The sequence below is a fragment of the Heterocephalus glaber genome, unplaced genomic scaffold (assembly GCF_053883595.1).
Source record: "Heterocephalus glaber isolate CG9 unplaced genomic scaffold, H.glaber_assembly_v1.0 deba00000071, whole genome shotgun sequence".
Lineage (NCBI taxonomy): Eukaryota > Metazoa > Chordata > Mammalia > Rodentia > Bathyergidae > Heterocephalus > Heterocephalus glaber.
The window spans coordinates 23,567,414-23,587,366 of record NW_028258137.1 but is presented as its reverse complement, the minus strand read 5'-3'; the positions used below and the strand labels follow the sequence as shown (position 1 = coordinate 23,587,366).

Below are 19,953 nucleotides of genomic sequence, written 5' to 3'. Positions count from 1 at the left end.
ACTACAAAAGGACAATTATAACTGGCAAGGCACTGGAACTCCTTTATTCTCATGATGTAATGAAACTGATTTTGAGAAGAGATATGATTTCTAAATCTGCATGCTATATCTTTTCTGTTAGCACTGCTTACATCTTTTTAAATCTTTCAGGTCTTGAAGCAACGTTAGAATAGTTACAGTGCCTTAATTCTGTTAGTATTCCTCTAGGTTGCACAATAAATATTTAATTGTTTGCACCATATTATAAGAAGGAAATGTAATGACTAGTGATATTGCTGCTCTTAGTGTTTGTTCCTCTTCTGAACCCTAACACTAGTTCATCTTGATGAATGTGTGTGTGCCTGTGTGTGTGTGCACTTGTGCTTGTGTGTGTCTACTGTTAAAGGCCAGGCAGAACATGGACTAGCTAAAGAAGTGACATCTCTACTCCCTGGTTAGCCTTGTCATAATGGCCCTTCACTTATTTCAAACCCACACAGCCCTGTGTATGTCCAGCATCCTTTCTCCCCTTTAAACATTGCCAGTCTTTGCAAAAGATACAGTAAATAACCAGTTAATATTTTTGTTGATCTCAGAGTATCTTAGAACTGCAGAGAGTAGAAATACTTTGGCTCCATTTCCCTCAATTAGAGATATTAATGCTGTGGCTTAGAAATACTTAGAACCAAAACCACCAGGCCCTTGAGAACAGAAATAAATCAGCCCTAAAGCCATGTCTTTGGACTTGCATACTGTTGCTTTCCGACTATATCTTTATTCTACTATATCACAGTTCTAGAAACACAGATTTTTGTTGTTGTTGTTGTTGTTTTTGGTTTTTGGGTGGAATATCAATATCAAAGAGCACAGTAGTTAAAAACATAGCATCTGAGTACAAGCTGTGGATTATGGGCATACTTGTTTATTCTAAGAATTGCATTATCCATAAAAGATTCTTTGATTTGGACAGTTACCTTTGAGACACTGGCTTCTGTTTTGCTTATTTGCTTCTGATTTGATATGTAGGCAGGAGTCCCCTCAGACAGCAGAAGCAGTTGTTAAGTCTCAGTTGGGGGGCTCTCCCTCTTACTCTGGCTGCAGGTGGTTAAGGTTCTCACCTGGAGAGCACTCAGGTGAACATCTGCCATGGTATGTCATAGCTGAGGGGGGCACATCTCCCACTGTTCTCATTCCAACAAAAGCGCATGAGATGAAGCAGCATATTTTACACCTACATGAGATGAATACTTATAGTTTGAGCCATCAGCATGTTACATTTTTTTACTATTTTCTCTGACTTTACCTAACTGGTTTTTATAAATACAGTTAATCTTTACTGGTGGGTTGATAAGCCCATCCTTTTTTATACTTACATGAGACTTTGGCATAGTAAAAGCTACCTCAATTCAAGTCTCATTAAGTCACATTTTGGGTGAGAACAGAAGAAATGTATTCAAGCTATTTCCTTACCATTAGAAGGAAATTCAAGTTTCTCCCCACCTCAAAGAACTGTTTTTGTGTCATCTTATGGGATTTCCTCATACATTCATTTAATGATTATTTACTGAGTATATATGTTGAAAAATTCATTAGATTGTGGGTATAAGAATGGTGAGAATAACTTGAATATAATATTGTAAATATCAAGACAATTTCCCCGAACATAGTATATTTTTTTAAAAAATTGGCCCTGGCCAAATCAAGACTTTGCAGGCTCTTAGATATTTCCATGCCAGATAAGAATATGCCTTATGGCATAGCAAATACAATTAATATTCAAAATTACAGCCATAAAATGATTATGTTGAAATGTACGTTACACAAAAGGCAATTTTAGTACTGTTCAACCTATTTTATTTCCCTTGGATACTGAGTCTATCAGTTTCCCAGTTGTGGAAATGAATGATGCTGTGCATATTTTCTCAACTTAATCCTATTCTTTCCAGTCTCACTGCTGTCATTGCAATTCAAACCCTTTACCACATGTAGATTTTTGCAAAACTCTCCAGGTTGACTTCACCATCTCAAACCTATTTCTTTGTTCATCATGTAAAATGTAAATTTTATTCAGCAAAAAAAATATTGAAGGTGTCACTTTATTGCTCAAAATCTTCTAAGTATCTCCTCCAACAATTATAAAAAATTAAAGCTTAACATGTCATTCAAGACCTCTAGTATTTTCGGTTATTCATGCCAGTACTTGCCTACTCAAACCTTTTATTTGACTCAAATTCAACCATTCATCTAATCATTTATTTAAGCACCTGTTAAATCAAAGCAATTATTAAACACCTATGTATTCCCAACTCTGCTGAACAGTAGACTGCACAGGTTTTTTATCATACCTTAACATTAATTTATGGTAAATTTAAAGTAAGTATTATAACCACCCAGGAGAAGGTAACTGTGAGGATTAAATATGATCAAACACCTTAAGACAGGAGCATTGTTCCTGGCACAAATAAATCACTCAATAACGTGTAGTTATTATTGCTTTGCTGTTGTAATTGATAATTATATATCTAAGACAGTATTTTTAGAAATTTAGCACTTACATTGAGATTCACGTATTGCAAATAAGGTTCCTAGAATTTTTCAACTAATTGGAATACAGTATGCACATTTTATTTCTTGCGTAATAGAAGTAATTTTTTTGTGTGTTGATTCTTATTTAAGGTATTCATCTTAAGTCCTTTATGTAGATCTACAGCCTAACAGTTGTTTCACAGGCAGGCAGGCAGTCTGAAAAGCAACTACAATTATGAAAATGCAGAAGAAAAGGGACACTGATGCTAGATCAAGAGGCAGAATTACAAGACCATATAGTTGCTGAGAAAACCACTGGTGTTCTCAATTAAAAAACATAAGAGCCTGTTAGAAAAGCAAGCAGCCAAAAGGTGGTTATTGTTTAGAGAAAGCCACAAGCTGAGGATTCTAGATGTCCCATTGATAATTTTTTGTCGACACACAATGGATCTTTTGAAGTTCAGACCTCTCTGTACTTAGAAATGTTCAGAAATAGGAAAAAAAAAAAAAAGCAAAATCTTTTACAGGAACAGATGTTTAGGAGGAGAGAGAGTGAGACTGAAGTAATATTATAGAAGGTGGCATAAAAGACCCATTTTGGGAGACATTTTCAGCCGTACCATTTCTTAACATTTCCTTCCTTCTTTCGTTTCTTCTGTATCTTCATTACTTGCAATTGTAAGACAAACTAAAGATTTTGAATTCAAAGCACTCCTTTCTGAGAAGTATCAAAATTCTTTACCAGGTGTACAGCCTTTTTCTCAAAGAAACTGACACACCTAAACCTCTCCAAAAAGTAAGTTGCTTATGAGGACTGATGATGCATTGTAACCTAACCCATATCACATTCGCAATGTAGAGATGACTGGAATAGAAATAGCTGTGTCACTGAAGGCAGGTTTTTCTCCACGGACTAGCAGCCTCTAAACTTTGCCCAGTAGGGAGGGCAGTGATGAAAAAGATTCCCATTTATGAGTCTGAATAAAAAACACACAGAGAAACTAAGGAAGTGAGATTAAGAGAAGGAAAATGACCAGAGGGATAAAGAAAGAAAAAGAAGAAATATCCAAGGGGCAGAGCCAGTTATAAATGAGCAGAAGACATGAGTACACAAGAATGCTGAGATCCGGAGAGTGGAGAGAAATTACTGTTTGGCAACAAGAAGTCTTTAAGAGGAGACAATTAGCTCTTAGATTGTGAAAGCAGATATTAGAGCCCAGACACCCGGACGTCAGCTACTGAGAAACCCAGAGAACTATTTATTCTATAAATATAATACATTTTGGGCCGCGTCCCTCTTGACTCACTTCCAGCTGGTGACGCAATTCCGCTTTGCGGCGCGCCGCAGTGGACTACCTGAAACTTAGAGCTCGGCTTTCACTGGGGTTTCGCCGCCCCGCCCCGGAGCTCAGCATGGCTTCTTCACTAGCCTCCTCCACGGCAAACAAAACTAAAGTACCTGATGACTTAGTCGCTCCCGTTGTGAAGAAACCACACATTATGGAAGTTTGGAAGAGAAGGAAAGGGAACGCCTTGACAAGGGAGAGTCTGGGATTTGGGGAAAAAAAGGACTTAAAGCAGGCATTGAAGCAGGAAATATTAATATAACTTCTGGAGAAGTATTTGAAATTGAAGAGCACATCAGTGAGCGACAGGCAGAAGTATTGGCTGAATTTGAGAGAAGGAAGCAAGCTCGACAAATCAACGTTTCCACAGATGACTCAGAGGTCAAGGCGTGCCTCAGAGCCTTGGGGGGACCCATCACACTTTTTGGAGAGGGCCCTGCTGAAAGAAGAGAAAGGTTAAGAATTATTCTCTCAGTGGTCGGTACTGATGCCTTAAAAAAGACAAAAAAAAAAAAAAATGATGAAAAGTCTAAGAAGTCCAAAGAACAGTATCAGCAAACCTGGTACCATGAAGGACCAAGCAGCCTGAAGGTGGCTAGACTGTGGATCGCTAATTATTCACTGCCTAGGGCAATGAAAGGCTTGGAAGAAGCCCCTCTCCATAAAGAGATTCCTGAGACAACTAGAACATCCCAGATGCAAGAGCTGCACAAATCCCTCCAGTCTTTGAATAATTTCTGCAGCCAAATTGGGGATGATTGGCCTATCTCCTATTGTCACTTTAGTCCCAACTGCAAAATGCTGGCCACAGCTTGTTGGAGTGGGCTTTGCAAGCTCTGGTCTGTTCCTGATTGTAACCTCCTTCACACTCTTCGTGTAGGAGTAATTGTATTTCATTCCAAGTCCACTGTCTCATTGGACCAAAAAGATGTCAACCTGGCTTCTTGTGCTGCTGATGGTTCTGTGAAACTTTGGAGTCTTGACAGTGATGAACCAGTGGCAGGTATTGAAGGCCATACAGTGTGGGTGGCCTGAGTAATGTGGCATCCATCGGGACGTTTCCTGGGCACCACCTGCTATGATCGTTCATGGCGCTTATGGGATTTGGAGGCTCAAGAGGAGATCCTGCACCAGGAAGGCCATAGCTTGGGTGTATATGACATTGCCTTCCATCAAGATGGCTCTTTGGCTGGCACTGGGGGACTGGATGCTTTTGGCCGAGTTTGGGACCTGCACACAGGACGTTGCATCATGTTCCTATAAGGCCACCTCAAGGAAATCTATGGAATAAGTTTCTCCCCCAATGGCTACCACATTGTAACTGGAAGTGGTGACAACACCTGCAAAGTGTGGGACCTTCGACAGCGGCGTTGAATCTATACCATCCCTGCCCATCAGAACTTAGTGACTGGGGTCAAGTTTGAGCCTATCCATGGGAACTTCTTGCTCACAGGCACCTATGATAACACAGCCAAGATCTGAACCCACCCAGGCTGGTCCCCACTGAAGACTCTGGCAGGCCTTGAAGGCAAAGTGATGGTCCTGGACATATCTTCCGATGGGCAGCTCATAGCCACTTGCTTGTATGATAGGACCTTCAAGCTCTGGGTGGCTGAGTAGGCAAGGCCATTGGAAAAGGACTTACATCAAGCTGCTCCTTGAAGCCATTTCCCCCAAAAGAAAATAATTGATGTATTTTATTTTGTTCTATCATGTGTCCTGCCAATTACCAAGTACAGATGCTCAATAGAATTGGTTTTCATGTCAGTTCCCCAGCAGGCAGCCCAGTCCTTATGTGGTAGCAAATCCCTTTCATGGTTGAAAATTTAATTCTCATCCTCATGCCTTGCCACTAACTAGGTAGACTTTTTTTATTAATGTTTGTTTAAATGTTCAACCATCTTCCTCACGGCACTCAAAATTGTGACCATTTTGCATTTCTAGTTCTCAAAAACTTGTCTTTTCATAACATGGTACATGTTTCATGACTCCATGTGATCCATCCAGTAAGAAGGTAGCTGGACTATATTCCAGAAGCCCTGGCATAATGAGGAGCATCTCACCACTCTGGTTGAACATTGCCTGACCTACAGCAAGCCCCTTTCCCCTCCTTGGGAATGAGAGGTGAAGCAGTAGACTGCAGCTAAGCTGGTGATCATGCAGGAAAGAAGATTAGATACTTCCTGTGGAATTCACTTGGAATGCTAACTGCATCAGGAAACTCAGAACCAAACATTCGCTTGGTCAGAAAATGCTTTCCCACTTTGCTTTAAGTTTGGCATCCTTCCTGTTACCCTAAAACAGGGCCATTGTGTCAAGATTCAAAGAAATTTTTGGAACTGTACAGCTCTATTGTATAGCTTCCTTTCTGTTGGTTAAAGGATGGACTTCATGTATTAAAGGCTATTTCATGTCCAAGTACCTGGAAAAAATCGCTAGTGGGCATTCCTAAACATGAACCTTTTTTCCTTTCTTACATATTTGCTAAGAGTGAAATCTTACCATAAAAAAACTGTTCCTTAAAAAATTATTTTCTAGGGCTGGGAATTTGGCTCAGTGGTTCTGCCGCCTGCCCCACAAGCATAAGAACCCAAGTTCGAGCCCCCGTACTAAAAAAGAAAACAAATTACTTTCTAGGGGCCTGGGGATATAGCTCAGTAGTAGAGTATATGAAGCCCTAGATTTCAATCCCCAGCACCAAAAAAAAATCTGAAATTAATAATTTCCTGAATTCTAGCCTTTAATCCAAGGAAGTCCTTTTCTTAAAATCTAGAATGACTTCAGATGTGGATTACTCCAGTTTCTGTCTCCTGGATAAGCACTCTGTTCTTATCCTTTTAAATAGAGTGTAAGAGATGTTGGCCTCATAGGCCAGGTTACAGCTGTATGTGGACTCTGTAATTATTCATCAGTTGTGTAGTGATTACCTCTACCTCTTTCCACCCCAGATACACATCCTCTGGACTCTGAAATGATAGTACATTTACACACAAGTAGAGGAATTTGGAAGAAGAAAGTACGTATAGAGGAGAATTAAGGGCTTTATAATAGCTTCCCCTTGAATATTCAAAACCCTTTTCATTTGCTGTTCCAAAGGGATTGAGGATAGTCTTGCCTCTATTCTGAAATTATGAATGTGTGATTGTAGCTAAATGTACTGTTTTTAATCTGATTTCAATTATAACCAAATAGTTGCATTTCCTGTGTTGTTGTTAAGCCTTGAAATTCTGAAGTCTACTCCCCTGTTGGATACTTTGCGTTCTATTTCTTCTATGGTTTGCCATGAAAAGAAACTTTTTTCATTAAAAAAAATATATATTTTGAACAAAATTTCAATCTTTAAAATATAGTCTACTTTTTTGTAATATTGCTATTTTTTTTAATTTTTCTTCTTATCCAGCCATTTTCAAATGTCTAACTTTGTTCTGTCATTTGTAGTAGACTAGACAACCATTCTGCAAATATTCATTCTTACTCTACTTCTCCATTTAAAAAGCTCACTTGTCCAACCTACTGATGTTTGGATGAAGCAGAGGTGTTGCTTCTTCCACTGGGGTGAACTTGAAAGTAAAAGTGTGCTGGTCCCAAGCACACACGTGAGAAAGTGTTGTGAGTTTCTGCCTGCACTGCTTCCACTCACCTCTGTGGGTGGGTGGGTGGGTGGGGGTGCCCTAGGTGGCTGCTGCCTCTCCAGTGCATGCCTAGAATAGGACAGGTGCAGCATATAGTACCTGAAGTTGAATAAGACAGGTGCCTGGAATTGGAGCCTTGGCTGATCCTCAGACCATGACTGAAAAATAAATGTTTATCATTGTATTTCACTGAGATTTTGTACTTTTTTGCTATGCAGCAAAATCTAATACTGTAACTCATAAATTTATTTAAATCCTGTATGTTTCTTTGGAGTAAAAAGTAAAAATCAAAACATTTAATGAATACACACACACACACACACACACACACAGATACACACACATTCATAGTAGCAGATAGAGAAAAAGGGGTAAGAATCCAAACATCCAGCATATTCTGGGTTTCTCATAGTCATAGGTGTTCCTGTTACCATCTCTCACTCAAATTTCTATGTGAAATACTTAAAAGTCCTTTTCTCTTTCTGATTGACCACGTCTGAACTGATATGTATTACTACTGCTTCTAAAAAGAATTAAGTGATTAAAAAGGTCAGATAATTTGACTTAAACAAACTAGAAAAAGAAAAGCTAGTTTGGGAAAGCAGAATCTGTCCCTTGTGTTTCCTTATTTGAAGATTAGTAGCTTTCAAAATGGGGGATGTGTTAGCCAGCTTTCAGTTACTGTAACAAAATACCTGAGATAGTCAACAGATAAAGAGAAAATCTTGATTTAGGCTCACAGTTTTGAAAGTTTCAATTCGTGATCAGTTGACCTCTTTGTTTAGGGCTTATGGCAACACATCATGGCAGAGATGCCTGGCAGAACATAGCAGATAACCTCAGGGCCAAAATACCCAAGAAAGATAGAAGAGGCCAAGGTTCCACAATCCTGTTTAAGGCACATCCTCAATGACCTACAACTTTTGATTAGGTCTTAAAGTACTCATGAATTCCTAATAATGACAGTAAAAAGACTAAACATTTAACACATGAGCTTATGGGGGACATTCTAGATCCAAATAATTCCAGGATGCTTAACTGATCATAGAAAAAAATCAATACAAGGTAAACTTCTCTATTCCACTCTTGGCCAGCTTCTTTTCCTTTTTCTTTTTTTTTTTTTCTTTTTCTCCATATTGTATAAATATACAAATATCTTCTCAAACAACAGGGTTTCTCTAAGCAATACTGGAAATCTTCAGGTATGGTGATGATCACTACAAGAAGCAATTAGCCTAACTCTAATCTTTCTGAATCTGGAAACAAAAAATTTCTCCCTGCTTCAGTGCAAAGCGAGTTTTGCCTATACAGTATCAGACTCTGACCATTCCTAACACCCAGAGATATGATTCAGAAACAATTTCTCCTTCCCTTGATAAAGTCAGCTAAGTAGTTCTGGAGACCTTTGAGGCAAAAACAGTTACAGACCAGAGTGATGCCAACTCTTTATTGAAACTCATTTTAATGACAGTCAGCTTTTTGGGGAACATTTAAATAAGATACCAGTAATTATAAAGAAAAGAATCTTGGACTCTGCTGGGCTCTCTGGCTCCTTTTTGGCTTTGGGTTTAAAACATTTCCTTTTGCTAAGTGTTTGGCAGCCAGCCACAGCACCAGCTAAAAACCTAAAGTGATTGTTTCACACATGGGAAGATGGACAAATATGACCACCAGAGTAGGAACCAAAAATCCTTTACTTAAGACTCATTTCATTCCTCTGATCATTTAACATATCAGGTGGACCGGGGATTTATCTCGGTAGTTTCACTGCCCGCTTCGCAAGCGCAAGGGCCCAAGTTTGATCCCGGGTACCAAAAAAACAAAAAAAGAGAGAGAATCCAGCACTTAACATATCAACCCCTATCTCTAATGATTTGAATGAGCACAGGTTAGCCTTTACTCATCTGCAATTATTTACCTGAGGAAATAATTTGTCTTTGCTAAACATTTATGCTCACCTGTAAATGGAGAGCGGCACTAGTTTCACTTACTAAAGTTACAGTTGTGGATGCAGTGAGGGATCACAGGCGGGAGGTATAATATGACATGCATGTGAAACAATGTAATACAGTTTTCTAGCCTGTCAAAATGTCTATCAAGGTTTCTGTATAGATAGCTGTGTAAATTTTAAGAGTTTTGATTACATTGCAATCTGTAAGAGGTTGGCATGAAGAAAATCTGTCATATTCTTCATTATCTCATGAAGTAAATGTCTAAAAGTAGATACCAGGGAAAAAAAAGACATGACCACTCTAACTGTATTTTAAGGTACTCAGCAAGTTCTTTTAATGATGATGCTGATGGCTGCTCAGTATTCCTTGATTATTTCTGTGAAAGGATGGCCAGCCTTTCTGTGAGATTTGATGTATTAATTTAGCCTTCATAGTTCTTCTAAATTTGGTCTCTCAGGTTGACAAAGTATTCTTACTTATTCTTGTAGATCAAATTCTCCTGGGGACAGATTCTGGGGCAAAAATTAGTGTGCAGAGCATTTTAGGGAGTGTTTCTTCACTTCCTCATAAATTTAATCATGATTCTGCAAAAGAAGTTGGATTGCAATGACAAATTAGAAAAGTCCTAATCAATTCCACAGGAAGGTCTTGATCTGATGCAGTCTGTAGAATTATCCTACATTACAGCAAAGGGAGCAAGGCCTTGACTCATTTTGTCTACTTGTTGCTACATGTGGGATAATCTCAGGAAGGAGGCCTGGCCTGGGGAAGATATCATGAGATGAGTGAGTTGAGGAGCTGATGTTACTGTTTAGAGCAGATTTCGGAGATTAAGCCTCATGCCATCGGTCAGCTACATTGTCTTCACTTGAGGGATTTAGTGCTGCTGTGAAGAGGGGAGGATTAAGGAACCTCTGCACTTCCAAAACATTTTCAGATTTGTACCACCAGAAAATTATTCTTGAATATACAAGCAGAAGAGGTAAAGCTTTATCTTAAAAGAAAGAATCATGCATCAACTTTTAATATTTGCAGACTTACCAACATCAGTTCTAGGAACTGTTTACATCTTAGAATGTCAAAGAATTTCAGTTAGTTAATTATGCTGCAGGTGGGCAGATGTATCTAGGAGATATTTGCAGATGCAAATTGTGAATTTTGCATGTGTAAAGGTAAATAGCTAAAATGATTATTAAAGCACAGTGGAAAAATAAAATGATACAGAAAATGCAAATATGCAATGACAAACACATGCAGGCACTTTGCTTGTGAACTCTGACCCCCGCTCATGGGCTGTCTGTGCTTCCGTCTTTGCTCTGTTATTTGCCATAATGAGACAGAGTTTCAGAGTGCAGCCTCTATGCCCTGGGAATGACATTCACTCACCCGGGTCTCAAGGCTAACATTTTATAAATTGCCACATCAAAGCAGGAGCCACCCTTTATATGCAACAGGACTAAGGTGATTGTCATGTGATATCAACCCTATCATTTTCTTATTGTCCCATTTCAGATTTTATTAAATGAGTCTGATTTTCTCTGTGAGGTCAAGGGCTTTATTAAAGAAGAAAAATGAATTCTTCAAAAGTAATATTTTTTATTTTTAAATATTCTTAGAAATATTCTTTGACTACCTAGAGCCTAAGACACTGATCCTTGATGTAGCTTCATTATATTCAATAGCCAGGCAAACTTGTCATTTTGCTCACTAATTTTCTCAGTCATGAGCCCACACATCTCTGAACCTAAGGTCAGACTATCCCCAGGCCATTTTTCCCCACCTTCTTACTCCCACTGAATGTCCAGCCCCTCTGTCTTCTCAGTGTCATTCATTCATTTGTTCATCTATTCATTCATTTAAAAATGTCACTGCATGTATATTTTCTCCCAGGGAATAGGTTGACATTACAATCATGAAAATGAATGAAGTATGATTCTTACATTTAATGGGAGGTAGAACTCTATCTAACTAAGAAGATATGTAAAATGGGTTTTGGAGTATGGGTAGGAATATGTGTGACAGAAGACTGCAAATGTTTATTCCAGTAGAGGGAGAAACACATACAGGCTTCATGGTATTAAAAACATGGCTACTTCAGAAACTCTAAACATTCATTGCAACAACAGCATAGACTGCAAGATGGAACAGGAGATGAGGATGAAGAGGAAGGCAAGGCACAGATCAAGGCCTGTTTACTAAAGAAGCAAGTCCCACTTGCTGTAAGTTCCCTTTGAATACATTGGATTGTCAGTTTATCTCAAAATCGATTTCTATGTTTTCTTATAACTTTACTTCTATAAATTTTATAGAAAAATAGTATGCTGTGGTCCAATTGAATTTGCATTGTGTTTTGTTTGTGGTTAATGTATTTCTTAATTCTGTAAAAGGAGATATAATAGAACCTATTCTATTATTCTGATGATTTAGTAAAAATTACTCAATTAAAATCTCTAAATGTTTGAGTTTCTACTTAAAAGACTGGATTTGAACTTGGATACAGAAAAATCCTCACATGGTGTAGGTGACTCAAAGCCAGCTGTGGCAAAGTCATTCATTCTAAGTGATTGGTGCATGAGTGAACATTGCAGAGGGAAATTAGAGGCTGTGAGCTCCGTAGGGAAAGCATCTATCTTCAGAAGTGCTTCCTGCAATTCAAAATGCTATTTGGAATGATTTTTTTCTTAAAGTTTAATGTTAGGGACACAGAAAGGAGATCAGGCCTCTTAAGAATATTTGAAACTGAAACATCATGCAAGACATACTAGCTTAGTGTTACAGCCACAATAATTATTCTTCAAAATACCTAATTTGTTATTCAGAGCTGTCTTAAATAACATTGAAAATCAGTTTTCTGAAGGGTTTAACAGCCAAATGGAAGTGTTGAGGTACATAATTCCATACATTCTTGGAAGTCTCCATTTGCAGACCCAAGAAGTTGCTGTTCTCAACATGATTCAACTTTAACAAATTTGGTCATTCTTCTCAAATCCAGAGTAGACTCTTCATCTTATGGATGAAAACAATGTGTTACTTTTTGTTAAAGTACATTTTCCCATGGCAAAAATCAAAGATCAGTAATTTATACCTTAAACGATGAAAAATGAAATAAGAATGAAGCTAAAGTTTTGAGGTGAGTACATTAGAAGGCCTATACTGATATATTATTGAATTCATGATCCTAGTCTCATGACTGAATTAAAACATAGCTGTATTATCATTTAACTCACCATTAGTTATACATTAAAAAACTGAACTTCACAAAGCAAAATAATCTTTCTGAAGTCATATGGCTGCCCACTGCTGGAACTTCACATTGTTTTAAGTTTCTGTGTGTGTGTGTTTGTATTCTTGTGTCTATATGTCTAGCACGTATGCTTATTATCAACTCATCCAAATTTCTGGAAGAGTAATTTCTTGACACAATCTGATATTTTTAAAAGTACAAAATCATCCTGAGATGGACTTGCAGATTTTATTGAAAAAGGCATAATCTCACTCAAAATAACAGAAATATTCATTCTGCCATCAGGCACTTTACAGACTACTTCAGATTGTGCTCCCCAAATCTCTAACAAGCGGGAAATCACTTTCAACACTGTTTTTCATTTTATGAGAAAACCGTTGCTTTGAAAGGGTAAGTGATTTCTTTAAGCCTGTAGGTTGACATGATAAAGAGATATTCTGAAACCCTGGCCTGTGTCCTTAGCTATAGAGCTTCCATATAACAATCAATAAGTGACAGAAAATGGAGGTATCATAATTGAAGATCCTACTTGGAACAAAGGATGACCCCAACCAGGACGTGCAGGCGGGCTTGGTAGAGGAGAAGGTGCTTATGAGGCAATCAAGAAAAAAACTTTTCAAGCAGTGAAGTTTGTGCAAGGGTACAGACATTTAGCCAAACAGAGTGAATTTCTGAAATTGAGAAGCAGTCATGGCAACAATATCCTTTGTGGGAAACTCAGGGAAGAATAAGATGAGGAATGATATGAAAGGTAGGCAGGGGCTAGGCTAAAGGACATCAGTTTTACTTCAAAATCTATGTAAGTTGTTGAATAGCTTTGAACCAGCATGTTGTAGCTGCCAGCGTTTTAGAAAGATCATTCCAAAAGTACTTTGGAAGGGATACTAAAGGGGTGAGGAGGAAAATAGTCACTGTAAATAATCACTGCACAGCGGGGCTTGTGAGCTCTGTGTGGAGGGGTCAGATAGGGGAAATGTTGGACCTCTTAAGTTCAGATCAGCTTATGGAGTCTCAAAGTCACAGCATGTTCCAAGAGCTGTGGCAAATGATTTTGGCCAAATCTGTAGTGCCACATTTCATTTATTTTGCATTTTAGACATCCTCAGGAGACTATCTTAACACGAGGGAAATCTGACTCAACACAAAATATACTGTCAAATTTATTTTTCACTTGGGTTTACAAGAAATTGAGTTAGTAAGCAACATGCCATGTATTGCGATTTGAATTTGAAGAGAAAACAGATTTTTTTTAATGTTACTTATCCCAGCAATGGAATATATCAAATTTCAAGTAACAAATAATATTTGCAGTTTCTCTCCTTGGCAATGTTGTGGTCTATATATTTTTCATCCCTATAATTAATCTTTCATCTTAAACAGAGTGATAATTCATTGCACGACATTCAGTCAAAGTTTTGTTGTAGTTGATAAGGCAAAGCTTATCACAAGGAAAAAGGGGAAAAGTCTAATTTGCTGGAAGAGAACAGAATATAAAAATAACATTATCCATTCAGTTGAATTGAAATCTTGGCAGCTGCTCTTCAAAAATGTTGCTGACATGGTTTATATTATATTAAAATTCAAAATTACTGCATTTTCATCAGTTTCTCTGTCTGCAGCTGGCATATCATGTTGTCAGCATCTTGGGATTTATAAGCCCATGTACATTGGAAGAATGTTCTTTAAATGGGCAATTTTATAAGCATATTTGCTAATAGATACGCTACAGTATTGTAAAGTGTAAACATATGTCACAAAAGTCAATGCTTTAAAGTGTAAATGGAATACATGAGTTGTGTTTTCTTGGGTTAGTTTTCATAAGATTTGCTTAAATACAAACAGTTCTTCAGTTTTAATTATCTTTTAATTTTCAAAGTCATTGATTACTTCAATGAGATGAATTGTTAACTGAATAATGAATTTTTCCAAAAAGGTAAATTATTTTAGAATGTGTGTAAGGAATTGTTTGTGCTGAGAAAAAAACACTACCTTTAAAATATTTGAACATATAATAATGTATGGTTTCCTTTTGAATAGAATTATTAGTTTCACATGCTAAATGCATAAACTGCTTCTAATAACATGATAAATGTATTTGGGAGAATGTTGGATTTTAATGTATTAGTATTTTTTTCTGTGAATAATTTTGAGTTTTTTGGAAACTATAATCGAGTCTAAAAACTCAATAATTTCATAAGGCTTTTGATAATGTTAAAATATGTATGCTTACACGTGGATCCTGCAGATATTTATAAGCACTTATGTGGTTATGATGATAAAACTAAATTAACATATTCATATCAACTTTAGAGGATCCTTAAAAATTGGATTTGAGGCTAAATAAAGTTGAATTTCTTTGTAGATTGAAAATGCTTGAAGGAACTTTGATTGTACCTGAAGAGCATGGCAGATGAATTTTTGGATTTAAAATAATAGTTTTGACTTTTTATTATATCTATTTAGAATGCACATGTGAAAAGACCTAGAAACACTGGCGAACTGCATACCACTTCCTGTGAAATAGGCCAGGAATGGCTAGAACCAGCATACACAGAGTCAGGATTCTTAACAAATATACACCCAACTGCTGCTTGTACACTTGTGTCAAAGCAGCTGCAGATACCTCCTGTCTTACTCAAACACGCACACACACACACACACACACACACTCTCACACATTATTGGCTTGTCTTTGCACAATTTTCTAAGGACACAATATATGAAATTGGCTTCATTATTATATAAACCAACAACTGCCTAGCCTCTCATTGTGATTTCAGAAATAATCCATTAATATTTCTACCACCAGTGAGCAAAGCTGGAGATGAAAAGGAAAAGCCTGATGCACAATTCCAATAGCTCAAAATCCGCTTCTAGCATGAATACAAATAACCTTATGAAATCAAGATGTTGATTGAAACTTTGCTAAAGCTGAGATATTTTTTCCAGCCTCAATGAGATTGTAATAATTGCATTTCAGGAGAACTGGTATCATTAATTTTATAATTATTACTTTCTTGAGTTACAAAATATGAATGTGAAAGTTTTGGCCAAAGTACAACCTCAAGAGGGAAATTAGAACACTGGGTGATCAATAGCAGCAGGGCATTCTGAATCTCTCTGAGGTTTTCATTAGCTGCAAGGAGAGCATATTTAAAGGAATGCTAACAAGTATCGATGTTTAAATTTGATTTATCAATGCTATTTAAATGTATATCTGCACAAGGCCGAGTTTATTTTTCTACATTAAAGATCATTCAGTGATATCTCTTGGGTTAAGACAACTTCTCAACAAGATAAAGCACCCCGTGAATTAATTTATTTCAGAGAAATAAGAAAACATAATTTGTGTCTTCTTTTCATTAAATTATCCTTTAGTATATTGATTTAACAGAACCAAAAACTTATTTATCCAAGGAGACAAAACACAGACACAGCATTCTGTCATTTTGTTGACTCCTCTCCTATTGAAGAAAGAGTCCATGTGTGTATTAGGGTATGTGTCGTATTGTGTGTGTGTGTGCTTGTGCACATTTCTCTATGTGTTTATGGTAATACAGGTACTGTTTTATAAGAAGAAAGTGCTATTTTTAGTTTCCTTCAATAATAGACAAATGAAGCCCAATCAGTTAATGCTTGCTACCTGGTTCTTTTCATTTTGATTGTACTCTACATAAACAACAAAATTATTGTGATTATGTCATCAAATCAAATAGTACAGATTGACTAACCATTTGCCAGACAAACATGTACAAACACCCTAAGGGACTACCTGAGTCACCAAATAACTGCAATTTTCCCAATCCTTTAAATCAGCAGCTAAGCCAGATGTAAGAGAATTTTAAAACTGAGGACTTAGTATATTTTGTAAGAACTGATTCCTCTGTGGGGTACGTGTGTGTGTGTGTATAAAGATGTTATTCATCTGTTAATTTTTTCTGTACCAAAAAGATGTAAATTACTATTTATCCAGGAAATGTCTAGTCTTCTGAACCTCAATAGGTGAATGATTATTAAATTTTGCCTCTTAAGAGCACTTTCATTTTGATGGTAGTAGAGACTAAGCTTGTTCAAGCTATCATTACATGTTGAAAAAGTAGCCTCTGTAATTTACTTGCAATATTATATATAGGCCTCTATGTACCGTAAAATCCAGTTTTCCATAGTATACACACTAGGCAGCTTTGCTGAATACTAGATTTTAATGAGATCATGACCTTATTCATAATTTTCTAAGTTGATAAAGTTTTGGTTAAAATTCAAAGCAGTGTATTGAAACATGAAAACACAAGTCTCTATCAAGCTTGTCTTGGAGACATTTTAAACACTTTCTTTAACATGAGAGAATTCCATGTTGACAATAAGGGTATGCTGCATGCTCATCCTTGATTTAAAGAGGTCCTAGCTTTTTCCTCTCACTGGTTATGTGCAATCTTGAATTCATAGCATGATCTACTCTACCAAATCTCAAGCTTCCAGATAAAATCATCCAGGGATCCTATAAAACTCCAGGTGCTAGTTCAATAGGTCTAGGTTAAGACTCACCAGTGTGAATTTTTAACATGTGATGCTGATGCTGTTGTCCCCAAGAGTACACTGTGAGGAGCAAAAGTCCAGCTTGTTCTGTAGACTGTGCACCCTTTTCCTCTGGTTTTGATGAAGAAACTAAGACTGGAAGAGATACAAAATCCCCTTCCGTAAATTAGTAGTTCTTAAGTGAGGCTGATGATAAGAATCAATTGAGGAATATTTAAATCATAAGCACAGGCTTCGTACCAGACCAATAAAATCAGAGTTCCTGGGGACATCAGTGATTACAGAATTTTTCTTATGCAGTGAAGGTTAAAAACTACCACTTAGACCTTACAGCTAATTGGTGAAAGGGATGAGCCTAATGGCGGTTGAATGATCAGCACACTGACTGAAGGGATCATCATTGATTTCTACTTTCATCAGGCCTATAACTGTTGGGTATGCTTTAGATGCAAATAATGTGGAACTATAGTTCAAAAGCAATTGTGTTTCTCTAACACGCAGTCCTCTCGTTGTTACGGTTTCAAAATAAATGTTATCTCGCTAGAAAGGTCTTTCTGGACCATGCTATCCAAACAAACCCTTCCACCTTTGTCAGGCCATCATGTTGTCCTGTATTTTTCTTTTTCTTTTCAAAATTCATTGTCATTAACTGAAACTATATTATTTTTATTTTTGTTTTCTTATTAGAGTACAACTCTCATAAAAATGGAGACTGTCTTATTCACCCCCAAATCTTACACTTAGAAATCTTAATAATTATTTTTTTCTCCAGTAAACTAAATTTAAAAGGAAGCAACACAGTTTAACAGCTACAAGTGTGAGCTTTCAGTCAAAACAGATGGAGTGTGTTTCATTTTATTAATATCCCATTAACTTTATTTTCCTCATTTGTAAACAGGAAGTAGCATCTACCTCATAGACTTTTTGTGATATTGAATGAGGTGATTCATGCTTAACCCTTAACTCAGAAAATATTCAGTAAACAGCACTACTGCAATCTAATATAATGGCACAAAGTTGTATTAGTCAGCATTCCATTCCTCAGAGAAAATACCTGAAATAATCAACTTAAAAACGAGAAAGGCTTATCTTGTCTCACATTTTCAAAGGCATCAGTCCGAGGTCACTTGGCTTTCCTGCTTTGTACATTATGGTAGGAATGTGTAGCTGAGGCGGCCTGTTTACCCCAAGATAGCAGGGAAGCAAAGAGAGTGACAAGAAGGGAACAGTTATCAATATTCCCTTCAAGGACATACCCAACAACCTAATGTCCTTAGACCACACATTCTATTTATTTATTTATTTATCTATTTATTTATTTAATGTCATAGTACTTTATTGTGAACTACTACACCCTACATCTTTATTGACTTTGGGATGTTGACTTTGTCGTTTTTTTAAAATTTTTTATTTTAATATATTAGAAGTAGATATTAATAGGGAAAATATAAAAGCCATTCTAAGAAAACATAATTTTTTTTTGGTACTGGGGATCGAACTCGGGTCCTTGCACTTGTGAGCCAGGTGGCAGAACCACTGAGCTAAATCACCGGCCCAGAAAAAATAATTTTTATAACAAAATTATTAGAGAATAACCACAGTAAATACACTGTGTATCATGATCTTAAAAGAATGTATTTTCATTTGCTAATCTATCTCTCAGCTCATTGACTAATAATGCTACATCTTTTCCTGTATAAAACATTTTAAACACTGAAAAAGTATCTCACATTCTGAATAATTTTGAACAATTTCTTCCTATTTTGCAGTATTTATTATTCTTTTTGGTCCTTATTTTCACTTTCAGTTTCTCACACCAGAGACCATGCAATATTTACACGTTTGTTTGACTTATTTCACTTTAAAGTATGTTTTCAAGGTACATCCATTTACCTAGAAATGTCTGAAGTTTATCCTTCTTTATGGCTGAATAGTACTTCATTGTATTAAAAAATACTACATCTTTTCTATCCATTCATCAGTTGGTGGGCCTTTGCAATGTTTCCAAGATTTAGCTATTATAAACTGTGTTGCTACAAACATGGGTGCACATGTATCACTGCAATATGATGCTTTTAATTATTTTGGGAAAATACCTAGAAGGGAAATAGCTGGATCAAATGGGACCTCTAATCCTAGTTTTTTGAGGAATCTCCACACTGATTTACACAATGGTCGCACCAGTTTACACTACCATCAACAGTGGATAATGGTTTCTTTTTCCCCACAGCCCCACCAGCATTTGTTGTTGGTTGATTTCGTGATAACAGCTATTCTTTCTGGAGTAAGGTAGAATCTGTGTTGTTTAAATTTGCATCTCTCGAATGACCAGTGATGTTCCATGTTTTTTCATGTATTTATTTGTTGTTTCTACCTCTTCACTTGAGAAATGTGTATTCATCTCAGGTGCCCATTTTTGAATTGGGTCTTTAAATTTGGGTGGACTGATTTTTTTAATTCTTTATTATGTTCTAGATACTATTCCTTTGTCTGAAGAACTGCTGGCTAAAATTTTTCCCACTCTGTGGGTTGTTTTTTCACTCTGTTGGTGATTTCTTTTGTTGTGCAAAAGCTTAATAGGATGAGGTCCCAACTGTTGAGTCTTTGTAGTATTTCCCACATGGTCTGAGTTTTGTTCATGAAGGCTTGGTCTACTCCTATGTCCTCAGCATTCTATTCTCTCTTCCAGCAGATTTAGTGTTTCTGTTTAGGTGATACATTTTAAAGGTTTCACCACC

General features: G+C 36.8%; 1 pseudogene; it reads left to right on the top strand.

Moving 5' to 3' along the window:
- Positions 1–3,909: 3,909 nt before the first annotated feature.
- Positions 3,910–5,471, top strand: LOC101709106 (U4/U6 small nuclear ribonucleoprotein Prp4 pseudogene; annotated as a pseudogene).
- Positions 5,472–19,953: the final 14,482 nt, after the last annotated feature.